Raw genomic sequence first — 19,564 nt, forward strand, 5'->3', positions numbered from 1 at the left:
TTCTTCTTCGTACACGAGAGGGTGCTAACTGTGGTCCAGCTACGTGCCCCCAGATCAGAGGAGAGGTCTGAGGAACAGCTAGCCAGGCTCCCTTTACTAAGTGGAGGTTGCACTAATACATTTAGTTGAACGGTAGCACATTTTAGTAAATTCACCTTGTGGTTCACTTACAGCAGCTTTTATCCTGCCTAGTTAACGATTCCACACGGTTCAGAATGTCTCACAGTTTCAGATCACGCTAGAATTTAGAGGCTAAATAAAGCATGAACTCCGCAAGGCAGGGCGAGGACAAATGGAGGGCTGGAGAGAGGAGGGCAGGAAGGGGATCGTCAGGGACGGTGCCGTGTTGTATAGGCGGGTGCTTTTGGTTGCCGACTCACAGAGGTGACGTCTGTCGGGTCTTCTGTTTGTAGGCACAGGATCCCACCTGAGCTAGCCCGGGGCCCAGCGAAACATGCTGAGAGCCAGAACTGGCCTCTCACTTAGTACCCTCTCTTTTCTTACTCTCTGTCCCGGAGCTAACTTCCCTTTTGATTGTATGTGCTATCAAATAGTTGCCCCAGCTGCGACACTGAGATCAGGACCTGCAGGGTATCCAGGTCGGTGAGTACAACCGAAGTCGTTAATTGGTCAGCTGTGGCCGGGAGGTCAGAATGTGTGTATCCATTCAGTAACATTTTATTAGCATCATTAATTATCACTTCCTTCTTTTGTTGCATACTAAGAGCCAGGCACTATTCTGTATTCGTGCTGTAAACACGTTTGTAGGGGCACCTGTGTGTCTGCCTGTCCTGTCTCTCATTCAGAGGAGGACTCTGGTTGGGCAGAGACCCCACAGGATCGAAGGGTAGAAGTCACAGTTGCATAGTCCAGTGTGTGTTGTGTGTGTCTTAACTCAGCTGTCTCTCGTTGGCTAGACTGCAGAAATAGCTCCCATGTAAAAACAAAAGAAAAAATTCAAGTGTACAAAAATGAGCATCTAGATGTAAAAAGGACAAGTAGGGTCAGAGGATAGATTTAAAGGCAGACGCTTGTTAAACAAATCTGGCAAAAAAGAATGTCATTTTTCTTTTAAATGAATTGTTTTGGACATTTTTTCTGTGACTGTTATTTAAATGGGGCTTGACACTGTGCCATCAAGCTTCTACCAGTCCAAATTGTCACTTGTGAATTATGAGATGGAAAAAAAAATGTGTGTGTGTATAATTGTAGGAAAAAGTTGTTGAATTTTCAAAAATGTTTTCAAACTGGTCTTAGGAAGACATTCTCAAACCATTACCTTTGCTTAAAACAAACAACAAAAAAACCCTTAATGTTTTCCTAAGGGACACTACAGATTCATTTAAATGACATTAAATGGCTTTCTCAGAATCAAAATCTGTTTATAGGTATTTTAATTATCTTCACCCAACTGTGACCCAAAATCAGGATAGAAATGGGAACGCCCCTGGGCGCCTGGGGGGCTCAGTTGGTTGAGCGTCTGACTTCGGCTCAGGTCAAGATCTCGCGGTTCATAGGTTCGAGCCTCGCCTTGGTCTCTGTGCTGACGGCTCAGAGCCTGAGCCTGTTTCAGATTCTGCGTCTCCCACTCTCTCTTCCCCTGCCCTGCTCGTGCTGTGTCTCTTTATCTCAAAAATGAATAAAACATTAAAAAAAAAAAAGAAAAAAGAAATGGGAATACACCTTAGCATTCACAAAATTAGTAGTTCTGCATGAACATGTATGACTTTGTAAAGCGTGTGGACCTACCGTTTTTACAATAAATACCACAGGAGTGGAACGGGATACACCCTCTTGGCTAAAGCAGAAGGCAGAGGGAGAAACCAGCAGTCGGGGCAAGAACACCACCCAAGGAGCTGGAATTGCCTGAGAACAGCAGCCAACAAACTTCTTGGGGATGCTTGTGATAAATAAACCACTCTTCTTGAAGTCATATCCCAATACTTAGCGAACTTCTTTCTTTTTAAAGAACTTCCTGTATACTCTTTGCCCAGGGCGAGATGGAACCATCAGCTCCAACATACAAAGCAGGGAAAACTGGGGTACAGTGGTCTTCACCACGGGGTGGAAGCTCCCGCTGGGGGCCTCCCAAAGGCCGCCAAGTCACAACTAAGGAACCAGGATACAAGCTCCAGGATTTCAGGAGAAGGTCATAAGAACCAGGATATATGAGCAACGACTAGAGCGTCTATATGCGCGCACCCACCGTGTGTTGAGACGTGTGATATGACCACTTAGTAGTTTTAATTCCTGTTAGTACTTACAACAATGTGCTTCAGTCTCGTTTTGTGTATGGTAAAGTTGAATATCAGAGAACTTAAAAAATGTCTAAAATCCTGTATCTAAGTCTGAGCGGCCTAGTGGAGTAGCCGTTAGGCACATGTGACTGCTAAAATGTGAATATAAATGAAAGGAAATTAAAAATCCCGGTCCGCAGCCATCCTGGTCACATTTCAGGTATTCCGTGATCGCATGTGCCCGTAGCTCTGGCATTGGATAGTCCAGATGGGACATTTCAGAAAACCCCACTCTGGGCTGGCTCTCCAAGAGCCTGGGTTTGTTTGAATCCAGCTTGTCCCCAAGTCAAGCTCTGTCCCCTTCAGTAATGCGTGGGCGATGCTTACACCGACTCACTTGAGAGAGTTTACATCATCGTATTTCTGTTCTTTTAGAAATTAATGAATGCAGGGGCGCCTGGGTGGCGCAGTCGGTTAAGCGTCCGACTTCAGCCAGGTCACGATCTCGCGGTCCGGGAGTTCGAGCCCCGCGTCGGGCTCTGGGCTGATGGCTCAGAGCCTGGAGCCTGTTTCCGATTCTGTGTCTCCCTCTCTCTCTGCCCCTCCCCCGTTCATGCTCTGTTTCTCTCTGTCCCAAAAGTAAATAAACGTTGAAAAAAAAATTAAAAAAAAAAAAAGAAATTAATGAATGCAAAAATCTATTTTGAATATTTCTTTGACTAGTAGTTATATATGATTACACACCTATTTTTCTTTTTGCATTAAAGAGGTGTTTACAATGATCTTATTTATTTATTTATTTATTTATTTATTTTTTAATGTTTATTTGTGTGAGAGAGACAGAGTGTGAGCAGGGGAGGGGCAGAGAGAGAGAGGGAGACACAGAACCCGAAGCAGGCTGAGCTGTCAGCACAGAGCCCGACGCAGGGCTCGAACTCAAGAACAGTGAGATCATGACCTGAGCCGAAGTTGGACGCTTAACTGACTGAGCCACCCAGGCGCCCCTACAATGATTTTTTAAAAAACCACTTAAGGGCAAAATATTCACAAGTAGAGCACGCACCAAAAGCATTCCTGACTTCTTCAAATGTTTGTGTGCAGAAATTTTTCTGTTTCCTGTACGTATGGTGGTTCCCGGAGCAGACAGAAATTTCCTCGGCTTCAGAGCTTTTCGTTGTAGGAGGGAGACAGACAAGTTTATATAATTTACTTGTCATACGTTACAAAATAATAGATGCATTAAGAAGTACAAGAAGGTGGTCTCGGGGAGGCTGTAATTGGAAATCTGGTTTCAGATATTAAAGAGAAGATGATGTGTGAATACAGGCATAAAGTAATTGATAGTTGGTTCCATAAGTGGTACGGTCATGCTGGAGAGATGAATACGGACAGAGACTCCATGGCGAGCTCGCCTGATGAGTTCTCAGACAGTGAGAGGGCTTGGGCTGTGTGCGAAGAAGGAGCGGGTGAGGAAACAGAGAGGTGAGTGGGGTGGAAGGGACTTTGGCCAGTTCCGTTGGACCAGTGTGAAAGTTTTCTGTCAACAACAAGAGTGGGCCAAAGGATATGCAGGCAGATCGTAAAACATGGCCTCTGGGCCTGTGTGTGAGGGTGTTTCCAGACGACCTGAGCGTTCGAATCGAGACTGAGTGAACCGGTGGGCATCATCTGTTCTGTTGAGGGTCTGCATGGAACAGAGAGAGGGAGGAGGGGTAGATTTGCTCTCTGCTTGAACTGGAGCATTCGTCTCCTGCCCTTAGGTATCGGTGCTCCTGGGGGTCCTTCGGGCTCAGGTCAGGCTTGCACCATCAGCCACCAACTCTCAGGCCAGCCATCTTGAACTGGAGCCTCCCCAGCCACTTCCTTCCTGGGCCTCCAGCTTGCAGACAGCAGGCCAGGGACTCCTCAGCCCCCGTGATCGCGCAGACCAGTCCCTGACAACACGTCTCTTTCTGTTTGTCTTTTGTTCTCCTCTTGGTTCTGTTTCTCTGGAAATTTTGATTCAGCCAGGTAGGTCACTTAAAAAATACTTATTAGCTATTGTTGAGTGAACGAAGAAGACCTAGGAGTCAGTCACGTCAGGTACAGAATGAGCTAAGAAACCCGCGTTTTGCCAGAACCAAATATTTTGACAGACACCTCAGGTCCTCATAAGGGAGTTTTATAACCTGTAGGTAAGCATGTCTGTATTTAGATTAAATTACTGTACTTTAGGTAGCCATTATATTTAAAGCAAGCTATTATGACCACACTTCAATCAGGAAGCGCCAGCTAAGAATGGTAACGATCCTCATTTGGCAGACTGTGTTCTAAGTACTTTAAATCAGATATTATCAAACACTTCCCGAGAACTTGAGTCACTCGCGAGATGATTCAGCCCTTTGGCCTTGGGGAGGAAGACGTCGGGGAGTCAGTCAGGTGTGTGTCTGTCACCCCAAGTGTACTGGGAAGAAACACGCAAGTGCAGACAACTAGCACTTGAAGGTCTTCCTGGATCTGTGGAGACACCTCCGATGTGCCTAGTAGAGTGCCGTGTGGTTCCGTAGCGTCTCTGGTAATGCAGCTAGATAAGTGGCTTTATACGCATTCTCTCTCAGTAAGAGCCAGAAGCAGATACCCTATTTATGAGTTCTCAGTGTTACTTCCTTGATTTCCCACTTTTGAAGCCAAAGCGGTTCTCGGTGCCGATTAAAGACTGGCACATCCCCATACTACGAACTTCCCCATGTACGAAGTTGTGGTTATGCCTCAGGGCGGATACCTGCAGATGCTGCTTTGAAAGAGAGTCACTGAAAATCACTGCGTATCAGCGCGATGCGCCCAGTCCTGCAAATTAAGCTCCTGTAACCTTGAGGATACGTTAGAGCATTTTGGCTTTTGAAACCTTTGTAGTTTATATGATATTGCATCCAGCCTCCAAATATTGGATTGAATCCTTGAGATTTTTTTCTTCCCATCATGCATTTCATTCAAAACATGGTACCTTTTACTGCTACTGATATTCTGTAAGGACGGACTCATATACAATGTCCATATATGTGTGTGTGTGTGTATCATATATGTATATCATATATATATGTATATATATATGGACATTGTGTATGAGTTCTTATATATATATATATATATATAGAGAGAGAGAGAGAGAGAGAGAGAGGGGGACATGATTATACAGAAGCTGAAATCCATAGGCATTCTGTTTAAACAAGTGGCAGCTCAATGTTGAAGACATTAATATATGTTTAACTGTTTATTAGCCTGCACTTTGTATTATTTGGAATAATCAGTATATTTTATAGTGAATCCAGGGATTACCAGCTCCAAACCATTTCCAAATAGATATCACCCTGGACTTATTTACTGTCTTGCCATAAATGAATTGCTGAGGGGAAGTCAGTTAGCTCATTATAAAAACGGGGTATCTGCTTCTTACACGGAGCATAGGGACAGTAAGTGACAAGAAATGGAGATAATAAATCCTTTCACCTAAACTCAGCTGGCATAAAAAAACATCTATTTAAAATTAGTTATCTGAAAACATTTTACCAAAATGTTCATGTGATGTTTCTAACAATTAAGTCACTTAAAATTTAATTTGGGGGTGTTAATTTTTTGGGACCATTTTTGTATGTTAGTGATTATTAAATGTGATAATTTTAAAAATTGAAATAGTTTTCCTCAAACCTTTGCTCACTGCTGCATTTCAAACTATTTTGTATGCTCACAGTGCTGTACGAGCACCAGTGTTACAGTAGTCCACTGTGCCCCCGTGGAAATGACATTATGTCGTGATGCCTTGGGAACTTCTGATAGGAATAGGACTCTGATAATGACTGTCACGCAGGATAGCCGAGGTTATGCTGCGGTGACGATCCCGTGTCTTAATGTCGTGAGATAGCAGTCATGTTTTCTAGTCATGCATCCTATATGCCACAGGTCCCCGGGGTTTCCTGCTCCTTGTCGTCCTTGTCTGGGGACCTTGAGCCCAGGGAAGCCCCACCACTGCTGCATGGGAAGATGGGGTGGTTCACTGGCTCTGAAAGGTGTCTGCCAGAAAGAGGCACTCACTTTGCACACATTTCTTCGGGCGACACAAATCACGTGATCATGGTTAAATGCCAGGAATAGAGAATTAATCGTAGTAGTTGTATCATGTGCCCCGAATGAAGAGAACCAGAAATATAGTGAGAAATACTAGTAGTGACGTCTGTTTCAAGGTTATTAGTAAAGAAAGAACAAAAGGGAGAAAGGGAGGAGAGGAAGGGGAAGGAGGGGAGAGGAAGGGGAAGGAGGAGGAGAGGAAGGGGAGAAAGAGGAGGACAGAAAGGGGAGAAGGAGGAGGAGAGGAAGGGAAGGGGGAGGAAGGAAAGAAGGAGAGAGGAAAGGGAAAGAGGGGAGAGGAAGGGGAAGGAGGAGGAGAGGAAAGGGAGAGAGGAGGGAGGAAGGAAAGAGGAAGGGGAGAAGTAGGGAAGAAGGAGGAGGAAGAAGGGGAGAAGGAGAGGGGAGGAAAGGGAGAAAGAAGAGGAAGGGGATGGAGGAGGGGAGAGGAAGGGAAGGAGGAGGAGAGGAAAGGGAGAGAGGAGGGGAGGAAGGAAAGAATGAGAGAGGACGGGGAAGGAGGGGAGAGGAAGGGGAAGGAGAAGAGAGGAAGGGAAAGGAGGAGGAGAGGAAGGGGAGAAGGAGGAGGAGAGGAAGAGGAGAAGGAGGAGGAGAGGAAAGGGAGAGAGGAGGGGAGGAAGGAAAGAAGGAGAGAGGAAGGGGAGAAGGAGGGGAGAAGGAGGGGGAACAACGGGAGAAGGAGTGGGGAGGAAGGGGGAAGAGGAGAAGAAGAGGATGGAGGAGGGGAGAGGAAGGGAAGAAGGAAGAAAGAGGAAGGGAAGAAGGAGGGTAGAAGGACCGGAAAGGAAGGGGAGAAGGAGGGGAGACGAAGGGGAGTAGGAAGACAGAGGAAGGGGATGGAGGAGGGGGGAGGAAGGGATGGAGGAGGGGGGAGGAAGGGAAGGAGGAGGGTGGAGGAAGGGAAGGAGGAGAGGAGGGGGAGAGGGAGGAGGTGGGGGAGGGAGAAAGAATAAAAAGAAAAACAGAAAAGGAAAGAAAAAAAGAAAACCTACCTAAAATACTTAAACTGTGCATCTGGGTGCGTCTCCTTAATGGCAAGTCACGGTGTTGGCGTCCACATGTGGTTGACACGGTGGGTTTAGGAAAGGCTTGTGAAGTGGGGTGATGTGTGAGCACGATCTTGTAGAGGAGGACCAGGAACTTAGCAGGTGACATGATCTCACAGAGGAGGACCAGGAATTTAGCAGGTGATGTTTGAGCATGATCTCGCAGGGGAGAACCAGGGGCTTACCAGCTGACTTTGAGCGGGTTCTAGAAGAAGAGAAACAGGGACTTACCAGGGGAAGGACAGGTGAAAGGGATTCCAGCTCTGAGATTAGCATCAGTGAAGATAGAGAATCAACAAAGGAGACAGTGACTCAGAAACTGCTTTTATCTAGTTTTCAAATGACTGGATGTGGTAACTTGGATTGTTGGTCACCTTGTATTCCCCATTCTATCATCTGTGGGGCAAACACATTTTCTGCCCCGTTGATTTGTTTTAGGCATGACCACGGACTTTTCTGTCCAGGAGAGCGTGGCTATAATTGACAGGGTGCAAATTCTGAGCTTTGACATAATAAGGTGTCACGTGTTCCTGTTTGTCTTCAGTAGCATCTGACCTCTTCGGTAAAGAGAACGTGCCCAAATAGTTGCTTTCTCTCCAGTCAGGGCTGGTGAACGGGCCTGGGAAGTCAGACAAATAGCTCACCCCCCGTCTGTGGTCTCTGTAAATGTGGTAATAGATGCATTTTGTCGTATCACTGAGTTTTGTGTTGATCCCTTTGTTACATAGCAGTATTGTATCCACAGCTAACTAATACAGTAGAACACTTTCTAATGTTCTGAGTTCTTTGAGGTCAAATGCTTTAAGCAAGGATCCTGGATATGTAGTGTCTGTTTTACCTCTTTGTAGGCATGTGGGAGGGGAGGGGTGGCATGTCTTTATGTCTTAAAGAGGAAAGTTCCACACGGTAGCTCTTGGTCTGGACCGCTGCCAGCTTGTGCTGGACGGGGTGACCAAGATGGCGGGGAATGTCCTATGCCAGCTCTCTGCTTTGTGGGGCCCCCTGCCTGGATAGCCTATGCACGGGTTGTTAACAGGCTACCAAAGGTTGGTCGTCCTTCATGCTTTAAATCAAATTCTCTGAATTACTTCGAGAGGAACGTTCTCAGACGTAGATGCCGCATCCCTTGTTTTCAGCCCAGACTTGGAAGTGTGATGCGATGGTGAAAAACTTGGGTCTGGAACTTGACCCTGCCACTTAACTAGCTGTGTTGTCTTCTGTAGATGATTGAACTTACTTAAACCTGAGTTTTGTCATGCCCAAAGTGAAATAATGATACAACGATTGCACCTGACTCTTCTTAGCTCCTCTTTGCAAAGGTATTTGGCGTAATGCCTGGCGCAGTGGAAGAGCTCAGCGTTCGGCAGTGATGAAAGCACGGATGATAATGGGTTTCTGCTGGTCGCTTTTGTCACAGCTTAAAGACAGAAAAGCAAATGTCCATTTTTGTTGTCACTTTATGGATTCTACAAACTTTGTGTCATTTGATTTTGGGGTAGCCTAAAGGAGAAAATGTCTTACGCAGAGTTTGTTCAGAGAGTTGTAACCTGTTTGAATCTATAGTGTTTCTGGTGTACTGTCCCTTTTTTTTTTTTTTTTTTGGTAAAAGTACAGAATTCTAAGTATTTTTAATGAAAACATGAGGTTAGGGTAATTGAGAATTTCCTGGTACGGTGATCTTTTACTTATTTATTTAAAAAATTTTAATTACTTTTTCTTTTATTCCAGTATAGTTAACAACATAGTGTTAGTTTCAGGTGCTACTTTTTTTTCAGAAGTTTTTAATTTTTAAGCAATCTCCACACAACATGGGGCTCGAACTACAACCCCAAGATGAAGAGGCCCACGCTCTGCCAGCTGAGCCAGCCAGGGACCCTTCTGGTGCCACTTTTAAAAATAACGTGAATACACTGTATTTTCCTAGTCTGCCCCAATTGAAATCAGCTGGGTAGAAATTTTTCATTGATTGATTTAAGAAGTTAATGTGTAATTGTTCTTGCTCTTGGCCCACATGAAGACCTTATCACATATTTGACTGGACAGATAAACAGACAGTTGAAACTATTTTCATGTTTTGGTCTGGGCTCGTAGAACAGTCAACTTTCATGTTGTGAAATAGACCATCATTTGAAACATTACACAAGAGGTGCATCAGAGAATAAAACATGTAAATCACGTAATTAGCTTCAGTAGTGAGGACTGAGTGTAAGCGGCCACATTTTGACAGATTGAAAATAATGACAACAGCAACAAAGCTCACGAACCAGGCTACATTTACCATGTCACGGGTGAGATAGTCATAGAGTTTTTTCCCCTGCCATTTTTCTTTGAGTTCCTTTTCCTCCTTTTCTTTGTGCCCTTTTAAGTTCAGCTTTAATCATAGTCTGTGTGACTGATTCTTATATTGTAGTTCTTCCGGGGATTGTGTGTGTGTGTGTGTGTGTGCACATGTGTGTGTGTGTGCATGTGTGTTATGGGGTGCATGTACGTGTCGTACAGGATGGGGTTGTGTGTGTGTGTGTGTGTGTGTGTGCGTGTGCGTGCATGCGTGTTATGGGGTGCATGTACAAGTTGCACAGGATGGGGATTGTGTGTCGTGTGTGTGTGCGTGTGTGCACGTGCGTGCATGCGTGTTATGGGGTGCATGTACGTGTTGCATAGGATGGGGATTGTGTGTCGTGTGTGTGTGCGTATGTGTGTGTGTCCATATTGTGTTATGGGGTGCATGTACAAGTTGCACAGGATGGGGATTGTGTGTCGTGCGTGTGTGCACGTGCGTGCATGCGTGTTATGGGGTGCACGTACGTGTCGTACAGGATGCACAATGCTGTGTGCAGGGTGTGTTCTGGGCCATAAGTGAAGGCTACATAGAATAAGACATAGGTTTCTAGAACTGCTTTGAATTTTTTTTAACGTTTATTTATTTCTGAGACGGAGAGACAGAGCATGAGCAGGGGAGGTACAGAGAGGGAGACACAGAATTCGAAGCAGGTTCTGGGCTCTGAGCTGTCAGCACAGAGCCTGACGCGGGGCTCAAACTCTCAAACCGTGAGATCATGACCTGAGCCGAAGTTGGTCGTTCAACCGACTGAACCACCCAGGCACCCCTAGCTCTAGTTTTTAAAAAAAAAAAAAAAAATTTAATGTCTATTTATCTAGAAGTGCTTTAAATCAAGGGCAAGAGAAAAATCACTGTGATGGGTCAAGGTTCTTTTGGTTGTAAGTACCACTGCCAGTTAGTAGTTTAAGCCAAAAGTGAATGTATAGATCCTGGAAATAAAGAGTCTCTAACAGTGAATGCTGGATGCAGGCACGGCTGTTACAGGGTCAGCAGTGGGACCTTCAGGGATGTCTCCCTGTCTCTCAGTTGTCTTCTTTGTGTGGGCTTCCTTCCCATGAGTACTCAGTGGACACGGTGGCTCCTGGCAGCTCCCACCATTCCCTGCCTTCCTGTCAGCACTTGCAAATAGATGTATATCTGAATGGACTGGTTGTACTTGAAACATTCCTTTATGACTTTATGGGCTATTCCTGGTCCCTGACATACCCTCTCCCCTTTATTTAACCAATCAATGGTTAATATTTATTCAATTATTAGTTTAGATTTTTCCTCCAGGGAGCCCTCCCTGATCACCTGAGACTTGGATCTCTTCATAATGTGCTAATTACACCATCTGTTGAGCCTCTTTGGGCATTTATTCCATGACTGGAAATGTATACTTTTATTTCTGTGTGCAACCTGAAACTTGATGCCTGTGAGAAAGTAGGTGCAGTGTGCTTTTCTCAGTGCCTCAGTTCCTGTTTTCCTGGAAAAATCTCTGCCTGTTACAAGTAATTATCTGAAAAAAATAATCAGTCATGTGTCTTTGATCTTCATAGGCATTTCTCCATATTCTTAAATATGGAATGAAAATATGTGTATCTTATTATTTGTAAAATGCCTCTGCTCCCCTCCCCCTTTCTGCACCCCCTACCCTGTATCTATTGGTATTAGTCTGCAGACATTTTGCTCCCATCAAAACAGTCTGGTGTGGGGTGTGGATTCATTTAAGCAGTTTATATCTATCTGGAAAAGAATAGTGGCACTCCTGTGAAATTGTGTATCAGGTGAGGTTTCTCAGAGAAGATAAATAGAACATAAAAGAGCTTATGCCGTAATAGGTGCTGACTATTCATATTATTGTAAGCAATAACTTATTCCCTGCCTTCCCTTCTCCCTCCTCCTTTTATATCCTTTCCTTGTCTCTTTCTTCCTCATCTCCATCTCTTCCTCCTCGTACTATTTCTTGTCCTCCCATCACCATCACCACCACCATCATCATCCATCACCATCTATCTATCCACCACCATCACTGTCATCACCATCCTCCTCCTCCTCATCATCACCATCATCATCACCATTACCATCATCATCACCACCACCACCATCATCCATCACCTCCTATCTATCCACCACCATCGCTGTCATTATCACCACTGTCCTCCTCATCACCATCTTCTTCCTCCTCCTTCTTATCGTCACCATCCCCATCATCCATAACCACCACCACCACCATCATCATCACCATCGTTGCCATCACCATCATCACCTACCTGTGGATAACCATGGCTGAGTGCAAACTCAGGGGCCTGAATAGATCAGGCTGGGAATGCCTGTGCATGACATCATTTTATATGTGGTGTAAAGTTATAGGTGCCAGACTTCTTGGTGAGATTCTAAACCTAACACCTGATGAGTCAAAGTACATTGCAAACTCCTGGACAGACTAAAACAGGTTTGTGAAGATACAAAAAAAGCACAAATGATCAAATGAACCTGTTGGGTGAGTTCTGCCCCCTGATTGTCAGTTTGCTGTCTCTGCTGTACAGGCCATGTGGCCGCCAGGATAGGTGAAATGAACCACATGGCAGGAAGCTGCAGTCCCGACGACTGAGTTCATGGCCTTCGGTGTCACCAGAAGCTATGTAATAGTGGTTGAAAGCACAGCCCCTGGGGCAAGAGATCATCAGTGTTGCCCCCTGTCCCCAACTGTATGACTGCAGTCAAGTCACATGACCTCTCCTTGTCTTTTGTGTCATAGGTCATAGTGACAGTTAAATGAGGTCATAAACGAGAAATGCTAGAATTGTGTCAGGTACACAGTAGTATATGTCTCTGTATTAGGCTTCACTTCTTTCGCTATAATAGACACTTGGACTTGGGTTATTTCTAAGATACATTTTGGCTCTGATTCTTTATGCCCCAAAGAATTTGCATTGATACTGGCTTTAAAAAATCATTTTGAGAAAGCCTGAAAGGTATTAATTGTCCCAGTTAGAAAGAGAGAAATGGAGGGGCACCTGGGTGGCTCAGTCACTTAAGTATCTGACTCATGGTTTCGGCTCAGGTCATGATGTCACAGTTTGTGTGTTCAAGCCCCATGCCGGGCTCTGTGCTGAGAGTAGAGCCTGCTTGGGATTTTCCCTCTCTGCTGTGTGTGCTCTCTTTCGAATGAATGAATGAATGAATGAATGAATGAATGAATGAAATTGAGTCTGATAAATGTTAGAATTACTGGCCTGCAAACACTTGGCCAGCGTGTTGAAGTCCTGTCCTTCTGTAGTGGACCCTGTGGTCTGTCTGCACCATGCCTCACCAGCTTCAGGCCTAGGTATTCGTTCTCTCTCAGTTGCTGGAGATGCAGGCAGGTGACAGGTCTCAGTAGAGCCCGTCCCCAGGACTGCCTTCTGCTGAAGGGAGTCGCCGCTCCCAGGGTCGTGCCCTGCTCTCCAGGTGCCACCATCCAGTGTCTGAACCACGTGGAGGTGCAGGCCCTGCTCTTCTTCCCCAGTTTGTAAGAGCAAGGCCTTCCCAGCTCTAGACATTTCCAAAGATTCCAGGAAGGCCACTGCTGGGGCCACAGCTCCGCTCAGCTCCTGCCTCTGCTGTGTCCTGCTTTCTTGGCTGCTCCAGAAGGTCCCATCCAGACAGCTTCCTGCACACAAGTTCTGTCTCGGGGATTTTGTTCCCAGGAAATCCAACCTGTGACACTTTGGAATCCTTGTAAGCTTCTTTCTGTAAGACTGGAGATGAAAACGCAGGTCCGTAAATAGACCAAAGCGGGGCTAACTTTACATTCGGTGTTTTTTACATTCTCATCAAAGTGAAGCTCATTTTAGGAGCGTAGTTTTAAATTTATATTTACAATCATAAAAATGGCTAAATTTCCCATTTTAAAAGATAATAACTAACTTTTGTAGAGAAAAGATGAAGTCCAACGGATTTTAAGACCTTAGATTTAAAATGACTAATTCACAGTTGCTTATCCTGAGAATGGGTCAGCCTGGGTGTCAGCCCCAGTAGTGGGTATATTGTGCCTCTGCTAAAATTAGACTTGACGTTTTGGGTATTTATACAAATCCTCAGAGCAGTAGTTATAGCCTTGGGAAGAAAACAAAATATCTCTGCACATTTAAATCTATACAGTGACTGGGAAAATCACTCTTTATTTGAGAAAGAAAGTGGACCATCAGTCTAGTCTAGATTTTGAATAATCCCAGGAGAGGAGTATTAGATTTTTGCTAAGTGTTCGTGGCAGCTGAGGGGCATTTACATTCAAAGCAGTGTAAAGGACCAAAGTAACTTCATTGTTGCTTCTAAGGGGAACGGAATTAAATACAATACCAAGCAGAATTTCATGACGTGGAATCAAAATGGCAGATAGGTTTCTGTTTCCCTTTAGATGCTCATTTTCAGGGTCATTGGGATGTAAAATTTACCTGAATTTAGTTATTCTTTGAAAAGCATGGTATGTGCCCACCAAATTAGAGGTTATTTACTTTTCTTCAGTGTTTGATTGGCAACAATATGTTATATTGACATTTATGTATATTTATGTTAACATTTGAGTGGATTGTAACAGAAAATGGGAAATGGTTTCGTAGACCCTCAGATAAATACCAAATAGAAATAATTACACAGAGTGCATTAGTGTGCTGTGGTTTCTAGAACAGGTAGTGTAGACGAAGTGGCATTAAGACCAGCATTTCCCTTCCCCAGGATTCTGAGATGAAGGTGTATACAGGGTTGGTTTGGTTCTTTGGCCTCTGTCCTTGTCTTGCAGATGGTCACCTTCCCCTGGGTCCTCACATGGTGGCCCCTCAGGCTGTGTATGTTGTCTGTGTCCTCGTCTCTTGATGTTGGTCAGGTTGGATTAGGGCCCAGCCTCATGATGTCATGTCACCTTCATTACCTTTTTAAAGGCCCTCTCTCTAAATCATCTTATACTCAGGTCCTGGGATTCCACCTTCGTCACGAGGGTTTTGGGGAGACAGAATTCAGTCCATAACACAAGTTAATATATCCTTGAGCCCCAAAGGAATTCACTGAATATTAAATAAGCACGTTCTATGGAATCATGAAATCAAACTGCTTGTTTTCACCCCAGCTCTGACATTCAGTAGTGGGTACTAACAGACATGAGAACCCTTCAGCCTCTGCTCTCATGGGTGTAAGACACATGGAGCGCGTGCATCGTACCGACACCAGCAGTAGATTAAAGAAAAGAAAGTTCGGTGAGGTCTGAGAGGAATGTGGCAAGTCTCCTGTAGGAAAGGGACCTCGGTTGAGGAACCAGATAAGTGCAGAAGGAGGAGAAGAGGAAAGGGCATTTCAGGAGAGTGAAAAGGTGTCACCCTTGACATAGATACGCACAGAGTGCACGATATGATGAAGAGAAGGGAGTGAATCAGTCTGGCGCGAGGAGAAGGTCGCTGAAGGTTTTCTGCAGTAGAAAAGTATATTAAGAAGATTAAACTGGCAACAGAGTGCCGAATAGATTGCAGAGGGTGCGACCAGAGACCAGTCAGAATGTTAATGACATCAGTCAGACAGAGTGATATTGAACTCAGACAGCGGTGCTCCAGCCCAGCCAGCGGTAAAGACGCCAGGGTTGTCACGAAGGAGGCAGTGAACCCGCGGAACAAGAGCTATCAGAATATTCCAAGGTGGCTGGTAAAGACGTAAGACACTTAAATGGAGAGTTTTGAAATAAAGCTTCTGATTTGGAGGGGGGGTGAGTTAACTTTTATTTGTATTTATTTATTTTTTTAATATATGAAATTTATTGTCAAATTGGTTTCCATACAACACCCAGTGCTCATCCCAAAAGGTGCCCTCCTCAATGCCCATCACACACTTTCCTCTCTCCCCCACCCCCCCATCAACCCTCAGTTTGTTCTCAGTTTTTAAGAATCTCTTATGCTTTGGCTCTCTCCCACTCTAACCTCTTTTTTTTTTTTTCCTTCCCCTCCCCCATGGGTTTCTGTTAAGTTTCTCAGGATCCACATAAGAGTGAAAACATATGGTATCTGTCTTTCTCTGTCTGGCTTATTTCACTTAACATCACACTCTCCAGTTCCATCCACGTTGCTACAAAGGGCCATATTTCATTCTTTCTCATTGCCACGTAGTACTCCGTTGTGTATATAAACCACAATTTCTTTATCCATTCACCAGTTGATGGACATTTAGGCTCTTTCCACAATTTGGCTATTGTTGAGAGTGCTGCTATAAACATTGGGGTACAAGTGCCCCTATGCATCAGTACTCCTGTATCCCTTGGGTAAATTCCTAGCAGTGCTATTGCTGGGTCTTGGGTAGGTCTATTTTAATTTTCTGAGGAACCTCCACACTGTTTTCCAGAGTGGCTGCACCAATTTGCATTCCCACCAACAGTGCAAGAGGGTTCCCGTTTCTCCACATCCTCTCCAGCATCTATAGTCTCCTGATCTGTTCATTTTGGCCACTCTGACTGGCGTGAGGTGATATCTGAGTGTGGTTTTGATTTGTATTTCCCTGATGTGGAGCGACGTTGAGCATCTTTTCATGTGCCTGTTGGGCATCCGGATGTCTTCTTTAGAGAAGTGTCTATTCATGTTTTCTGCCCATTTCTTCATTGGATTATTTGTTTTTCGGGTGTGGAGTTTGGTGAGCTCTTTACAGATTTTGGATATTAGCCCTATGTCCGATATGTCATTTGCAAATATCTTTTCCCATTCCGTTGGTTGCCGTTTAGTTTTGTTGATTGTTTCCTTTGCTGTGCAGAAGCTTTTTATCTTCATAAGGTCCCAGTAGTTCATTTTTGCTTTTAATTCCCTTGCCTTTGGGGATGTGTCGAGTAAGAAATTGCTACGGCTGAGGTCAGAGAGGTCTTTTCCTGCTTTCTCCTCTAGGGTTTTGATGGTTTCCTGTCTCACATTCAGGTCCTTTATCCATTTTGAGTTTATTTTTGTGAATGGTGTGAGAAAGTGGTCTTTTCTTCTCGAAACTAGAACAAGCAATCCTAAAATTCATATGGAACCACAAAAGGCCCCGAATAGCCAAAGTAATTTTGAAGAAGAAGACCAAAGCAGGAGGCATCACAATCCCAGACTTTAGCCTCTACTACAAAGCTGTCATCATCAAGACAGCATGGTATTGGCACAAAAACAGACACATAGACCAATGGAATAGAATAGAAACCCCAGAACTAAACCCACAAATGTATGGCCAACTAATCTTTGACAAAGCAGGAAAGAACATCCAATGGAAAAAAGACAGTCTCTTTAACAAATGGTGCTGGGAGAACTGGACAGCAACATGCAGAAGAGTTAACTTTTAAATACCTGAAAGGGCCATGGCTTATCCCGGTGAAAATACCTAGTAGGCACTTAGGAACTGGCAGTCACGCACAGCAGGGAATGTCCAGTGGAGACGCACATGTATAAGCGCAGGAATCCCTGTTGTGCCAGGTGAGTGGGTAAGGGGTTATACAGGAGGTGGATATTGAGGGCGCCATGGTATGAAACGCTGACAACAGGCTTGTAGACCTTACAAGTCGCACAACATGATTGGATGGTGAGGTCCTAGATGTCGTCCTGTTGACCCAGGGAGTAAGGCGTATGGGTCCTCATTGGGATCGAGGAAGTCAGCAGTGCCAAAGTATCATTAACATAAATACTCGAGTTATCAAGACAATGGTTGACCTTAAGGATTCCAGCCAAACCCTAAATTCACTTTAGGAAACCCAGGTGGAAGTTGCTAACAAGAGACGTGAGTAGCGGCAGTGTTGGAAAACAGAAATCTCAGATAGCATACATTTCCCTCAACAGGACACACGTGTCCCAGATTGGGGGCTGTGTTCACTTTTACATCCACATGGCTTCAGTAGTAGTGACAATAGTGTGCTTGTGACAACATACCTGCGTGTGTGGGTATTAATTACAGGAGTGTACGTGTTTCGTCTTCTCTCGAGACTGTAGTCCTTCAAGGAGCTCCTCCTTCCATCTCTCCTAAAGATATTGGTAAGGTTTTTTTTTTTTTTTTTGTAGAGAGTAGTTCGAAGCATCAACTTTCTTACATTTCAAATGTTTGAAAACTGTAACTAAACCAGTAATTAATTTGACACACACACACACACACACACACACACACACACACAAGCATGTATGTGCACATGTGAATACAAACGTATTTAGAACAATAGAACATTGAATCTAGGAGGCCGTGAAGAGGTTATCTGAGCAGTCCTCTTACTTTACGTGTTTCAATAAATTCTTAGGAAGTTTAAATACCTTACATATAACATTTAGGTGAATTAATATAATCAAGCCATTAGAGTAGTTCATGGCACAAAGGAAATGTTCAACAAATATTGGCTGGAGTTAATATTTTAATCACTATCACATTCCTTTATTCTCAAACATCTGTTAGAAAATGAGTGGGAAAGCCAATAAATGGCCAAACACCCATACAAATATTTCTGTACAATTGTGTATCTTTTGGAATATTTTGAGGAGTCATAAGAAATTGAAAGAGTTTCAAAAACTCATATTTATGGAAATAATAGAGTCTATTTTCTAAGGTAGCATTTGCTTTATTTCACACCTATAATGAAGAATGAATGTATTCTACACTATAAAGTTGAGTATCCAGAAATATCACTGTCATTACATATTATTATCATTATACTGTTTGTGAGTAGTATGTACATGGAAGTTTGGGATTAATGCACTTTTGGATAATTTCTATTTTATCTATGATAACACGTTCTTTAAAAAAAAAAAGTTACGTGTTTTTTTATTTTGAGAGAGGTAGACAGAGTGCAAGCAGGGGAGGGGCAGAGAGAGAGAGGGAAACACAGAACCTGAAGCAGGCTCCAGGCTCCGAGCTGTCAGCACAGAGCCTGACACGGGGCTCGGACTCATGAATCGTGAGATCATGACCTGTGGTAAAGTCGGATGCTCAACCGACTGACTGAGTCACCCAGGTTCCCCCTATGATAACACATTCTTAATGCTTCGCCCACCCTCAAAAGTAATGATTTCCTTAATACCCTGTAGTATATGAGTACTTATTTGTGGTTACCAGAAAATTGATGGTATGTAAGGAAGTTCGCATGCACTAAAGAGATTCTTAAGTAAATAAGTGATGGTAATATTGGGGGCTGAGGCCTGGAATATTCTCTTCAGCCCTGGACATGAAGGGCAGCTGACTGGAGCTCGCTAAGTGTGTTTCTCACCAGCCAGACACACAGCCGGCCCGTCTGAGGCCGCCGTTACTCAACTGTCTTCCGAATGCTCAAGAGTCTTCCAGACTGTGTGGAGCGCTGTTATGAACGTTGCCTACGGTGGTAGTGATTGTGCCTCCACGGCTGGGCTTGACGCTTCGTACGGTGTTGGAGGTCCTCTCGTCTCTAATCAGCAGGTCATATCAGGATAATAGGGCAAATCACTCGGTGATAGTGTGAATGAGTTTTATAAGCCAAATGATTGTATCGTTAGCGTTCATATTAAAACAGTCAAAACGGTCAAAGATTGCAGCAGGAAGGTTGCTTGGAATTTTGTGCTCGACGTACGTAATTTCCTGAAGGTATCTGATTTAGGGGGTGGTGTCAGCAGATAACATCATACAAATCTGGCTGTTAGTGAACAAGGCAGACGGCTTGGGAACTTGCCAGGTACCCTGTGTGACATGTTGCCAACCTCCATCAGAATGAGGCAGGTTACGTAAGAGATCGGTTTTGTTCAGCCCCCTTTTGGCCACACCGCTCAGGGGAAGAGCACTTAATGAAGAACGGCTTGGCGATGCTTCCCAAAGGCAGTCAATACACATTAGCTCATTTAAGACGTCATTTATTATGT

Source organism: Lynx rufus, unplaced genomic scaffold (assembly GCF_022079265.1).
Source record: "Lynx rufus isolate CCGP_SWC_20201006 ecotype Redwood Valley unplaced genomic scaffold, mLynRuf1.p SCAF_9, whole genome shotgun sequence".
Lineage (NCBI taxonomy): Eukaryota > Metazoa > Chordata > Mammalia > Carnivora > Felidae > Lynx > Lynx rufus.